Source organism: Leucopleurus acutus (assembly GCF_964270905.1).
Source record: "Leucopleurus acutus genome assembly, chromosome: 10".
In the NCBI taxonomy this organism is placed as follows: domain Eukaryota; kingdom Metazoa; phylum Chordata; class Mammalia; order Artiodactyla; family Delphinidae; genus Leucopleurus; species Leucopleurus acutus.
The window spans coordinates 39,466,528-39,472,184 of record NC_139153.1 but is presented as its reverse complement, the minus strand read 5'-3'; positions in this window follow the sequence as shown (position 1 = coordinate 39,472,184).

Sequence of the window (5,657 nt, the reverse complement as noted above, 5' to 3'; positions counted from 1 at the left end):
GTTAAGTTTTAGGTGCATATTAGTCATCCAAGTAGAGATGTCAAGTCAGCAGTTGAATATAGGAGTCTGAAGTTCAGGAGAAGGGTCTGGGCTAGAGGTTGCAACTTTGGGAGTTGTCAGCTAATACACGGTATTTATTCATTTATTCACTTTTTATTGTGGGAAATTTCAAATATATAAAAGTAGAGATTCTTGATGAATGAACTCCAATGTACCTGTCACCTAGCTTCATCAATTATCAACCCAAGGCCAATCTGTACTCCTCCCCAGCTGCCCAAGCCCATCTCCATTGTTTTAACGCAAAGCACAAAAAAATTAGATTATTTCATCCATTTAAAACTTAGGTATATATAAAGATAAATACTCTGTTTTTGTCATAACCAAAATATCATGATCATACTTAAAATGACAATTTCTTAATATTATTAAGTAACTAGTCAATGTTTAAATTTCCTTGTTTTCCTACAATTCAGGATCCAGAATAAGTGGACCTGTACAGTTGACCCTTGAACAACACAGGTTTGAACATCACAGGTCCACTTATACATGGATTTTTTTCAATAGTAAATACTACAGTACTACACAAGCAGTTGGTTGAGTCCTGTGATGTGGAACTGCAGATGTAGAGGAACCACGTATACGGAGAGCCAGTTATAAGTTATACCTGGATTTTCAACTGCACTGAGGGTTGGTGCCCTTAACCCTTGCATTGTTCAAGGTCAAGTGTACTTGGTTGATGTGACTTATACATCTCTTCTTTTTTAATTAAAAAAAAATTTTTTTTTTTTGGTTTTTTTTTTTGGCTGCATTGGGTCTTTGTTACTGCATACGGGCTTTCTCTAGTTGCGGCAAGCAGGGGCTACTCTTTGTTGTGGTGAGCAGGCTTCTCATTGTGGTGGCTTCTCTTACTGTGCAGCACAGGCTCTAGGCGCACGAGCTTTAGTAGTTGCAGCACATGGGCTCAGTAGTTGAGGCACGTGGGCCCTAGAACGCGTGGGCTCAGTAGTTGCGGCTGGGCTGCGGGCTCTAGGGCATGTGGGCTTCAGTAGTTGTGGCACTCGGGCTCAGTAGTTGTGGCTCGGGGGCTCTAGAGTGCAGGCTCCATAGTTGTCGTGCACGGGCTTAGTTGCTTCATGGCATATGGGATCTTCCCAGACCAGGGATCGAACCCATGTCCCCTGCATTGGCAGGCGGATTCTTAACCACTGCGCAACCAAGGAAGTCCCTATACATCTCTTTAAATCTATAGTCTTCCACACCTTCTTTCCTCTTGCCTTTTATGGGTTGAAAGAATAGGGTCATTTAAACTGTAGAATTTCCCACTCTCTGGATTTTGCTGATTGCATTCATTTTGTGCCATTTAACCCCTGTATTTTCTGTAAACTGGTCCTTACATCTAGAAGCTTAATCAAATTAAGGCTCAATATTTTTGGTATGTATACTTCTTTGTTAATGCTGAGAACCTCCTGTTCAACCTCATCAAGAGGTGCATACTAAGTCTGGATCTTTCTTTGTGATGAAAAGATCAATCCAGAGGTTTAGGTGTTGCCAGCCTGATCTATCCAGTATCAAGTACCCTTATCAGCCCTTCACGTCTTGGTTTTAGCAGCCATTAATAATCATTTACTAGATTCTTTATTTTCATTAGGGCTCCAAAATGATGATGATCTAATTCTACCATTCATTCTATGTTTATTAGCAGGAATACTTCTATAAAGAAGACCTTTTTCTCATCTATATATTGGTTACCCCAAGATACAGTTTAAAAGGTAAGGTAAATTATAGATTCTTTCCCTACCGGTTTTCAGAATAATGAGTGGGTTACCTATCCTCCAAAGTGACTGATGAGGGTTTTTAAAAATATAATTATAAATTTAACAGAGAAAGCCCCTTTAAGTTAGCTCTCTTGTAGTCTTTGGCCCTAGTAATCTTTGATAACTTCCTTGTTGTCTGGTACAAGGCAATGTCTCAGACTCATCTTGCACATTTCCTGCCCCAGACCTGGTTCCTTTTAGTGAGGAATGGTATTTCAAGACCCAAATCTGGGTAATAAGGTTGGTCATTATTTCGTGGCATTTTCAGTGGATGGAGCTATGAAACATATTTTTAAAGAGAATAATACATCAAGAGTTAATGATTTTTCAATTTATTTCAAACATAGGATTATAGGGTTTTTGTTTAATTTTGTCATTGATTTTATATTTGTATCTCTTTTATCGTACACTGAAAATCTTGATTCCCAATGTCATTAATATAATTATTTATTTGCTATATATATATATATATATATATATATATATATATATGAAAACAGATACACGGATTCCTGTGTTGCTTATTTTTTCCTTAGGATACGCTCCACCAGAGATGTGGAGTCACATCACCATATTTAGAGGCATAAGAAATAAACTCTGTCTATGGGGGTCAATCACCACCTTGCTTGTTTCACTTTGCTTCTTTGCTGGGATTACTTTTTTCCCCCATTTTGATTTAATTTTAATTGTGTGACTGCATGTAATGATACTTACATAATTCTAAAGTTGAAACTGAAAACTGCTACATTTGGAGAGGTCTAGCTTAGCTTCCATCTCTAGCCTCTTCACCTTATTGCCACCCTCCCCCTAAAGATAAACATTTTTATTGGTTTTCAGTTTATCTATCTTCTCTATATGTCCCTCCCTCACTCCCTCCCTTCTTTCCTCCCTTTTTAAGAAAAATATAAGCACATTTGTGTGTGTGTATTTATATTCATATTACCCTGCCTTTTCTTGGATGAAATAAGTGCATACCACACACACTGTTCTTCACCTTGCTTTTTTTTTTTTTTTTTTTTTTTTTTGCGGTACGCGGGCCTCTCACTGCTGTGGCCTCTCCCGCCGCGGAGCACAGGCTTCGGACGCGCAGGCTCAGCGGCCATGGCTCACGGGCCCAGCCGCTCCACGGCATGTGGGATCTTCCCAGACCGGGGCACGAACCCATGTCCCCTGCATCGGCAAGCGGACTCTCAACCACTGCGCCACGAGGGAAGCCCCACCTTGCTTTTTTTAACTTAGCAATATATCCTGGAGGTCATTGCCAGAGTATATAAAAGAAATCTTCCTTACTCCTTTTAACAGCTCCATAAAACTCCATTGTGTGAGTGTACCATAGTTTGTTCAACTATTCCCCAGCTGATGGACACTGGGTTGTTTCTGGTCTTGCTATAATAAGATAGTGTTGCACTGAAAAGGCATGTTTTTGTTTTTGTGTTTTGCCATAGTATTATTGGGATAGATCCCTAGAAGTAGGATTGCTGATTAAATGCTAAATACATATATATGTCCTAGATAATGCCAAATTCTCCTCCACAGAGAAATACCATTTGGCCTTCCCACCAGAGGTACATGACAGTGCTTCTTTCCTCACAGCCTCAGTAACAGAATACATCATCATACTTGGATTTCTACCAATTTCATAGGAAAGAAAATAGTCTCAGTATGATTTAATTTGTATCTCTTTTTTTTTTTTTTTTTTTTTTCCTTTTTCGGTACGCGGGCCTCTCACTGTTGTGGCCTCTTCCGTTGCGGGGCACAGGCTCCGGATGCGCAGGCTCAGTGGCCATGGCTCACGGGCCCAGCCGCTCCGCGGCATGTGGGATCTTCCCGGACCGGGGCACGAACCCGTGTCCCCTGCATCGGCAGGCGGACTCTCAACCACTGCGCCACCAGGGAAGCCCTGTATCTCTTTTAATGTGAGTGAGATTGCCCATATTTTCACATATATATAAAGGCCTTTGTGGGTTGTTTTGTTTTGTTTTGTTTGTTTCTTTGTTTGGCTGTGCCACTCGGCTGCAGGGTCTTAGTTCCCCAACCAGGGATTGAACCCGCACCCGCAGCAGTGAAAGCAAGGAGTTCTATCCACTGGACCGCCAGGGAATTCCCATATAAGGGCCTTTGTGTTTCTTTTACTGTGAACTGTTGGCTCATATGTCTGACCATTTTCTATAACTTTTATGTGATACAAAATTTTCTTTTTAAAATTTTTATGTAGTTAAATTTGTCAGTGATTTTTTTTGTTCTGGACTTTGAGTCAAAGTTTTCCCCACTTCCAGGCTATAGAGGAATTTACCAGTTCCCCCACCCCAGTGTTTTTATGGTTTCATTATTATTTCATCTTTGATCCATTTGGAATATTTTGTAGTATATGGTGAAAGGACTAGATCCGATTTTTTTTTCATATAGCCATTCAGTTATCCCAACTCTACTTTTTAAAATGTTTATCTCTCCCCAATATATCTGAGATACTACCTTTATCATATGCATACTACATTTCCATTTTCAAATAGATCTATTGCTATATTATAATAGACTATTACATTTTCAAATAGATCTATTGCTGTTCTACTGGTTTGTCTAACTGATCATGTGCCAATATGATGTGTTGAGAGGTGAGGAGACATCCTTGCCTTGCCTTGTTCCTGATCTTAGTGGGAAAGCTTTTAGTTTCTCACCATTAAGTATGATGTTAACACAACATTGTAAATTAACTATACTCCAATGAAAATGAAAAAAAAGTATGATGTTAGCTTTGGGTTTTGGGATAGATGTTTTCTATCAAGTTGAGGAAGTTTCTCCTCTATTTTTTACTTTGTTGAGAGTTTTTATCATGTATGGATGTTGGATTTTATCAAATGCTTTTTTTGTATTTATTGATATAGTTATATGATTTTTCTTCTTTAGCCTGTTGATGTGATGGATTAATTGATTTTTCAAATGTTGAACTAGCCTTGCATGACTTGGTTGTTGTGTATAATTCTTTCTATACATTGTTGGATTCAATCTGCTAATAATTTGTTGAGGACTGTGCATCTATGTTCATGAGACATACTGGTCTGTAGTTTTTTTTGTAATGTCTTTGTCTGGTTATATTATTAGGGTAATGCTCAGCTCATAGAATGAGCTAGAAAGTGTTCCCTCTGCTTCTATCTCTTGGATGAGATTATAGAGAATTAGTATAATTTCTTCCATAAATGTTTGGTAAAATTTACCTGTGAACCAAGCTGGACAATATTGCCAGTTTTTTTTTAAAATAAATTTATGTATTTATTTTTGGCTGTGTTGGGTCTTCATTGCAGTGCATGGGCTTTTTATTATGGTGGCTTCTCTCGTTGTGGAGCACGGGCTGTAGGCGCGTGGGCTTCAGTAGTTGTGGCACATGGGCTTAGTTGCTCCACAGCATGTGGGATCTTCCCGGACCAGGGATCAAACCCGTATCCCCTGCATTAGCAGGAGGATTCTCAACCACTGCGCCACCAGGGAAGCCCTATTGGTCTTTTTCTAAAAGCAGATTATTAGTAGGGTGGCAGAACAAGAAACAAGAGAGCAAAGGATGGAAGGCAAATTTACTGTTTCACAGATGGCTGGGCTCTCTCTGGTATTAAGGAGGGGAATTTGTATGCAATTTAACTGCAAAAAAAACCCCAAACAAACAAACCACAAAACCTATTTCTGGCACATAGGTAATGGGTATTTTCACCAATTGGATGTGAATATAACTGCTGAGATGTCCTTGTCTACATATAATAGTCACCAGTAAAGTAATCTTTGGAAAAAATTATAGTATATTAATCTTTTAAATTAATGTTCCTCTCTTCTTTTTAAAAGGAATAATTATAAGAC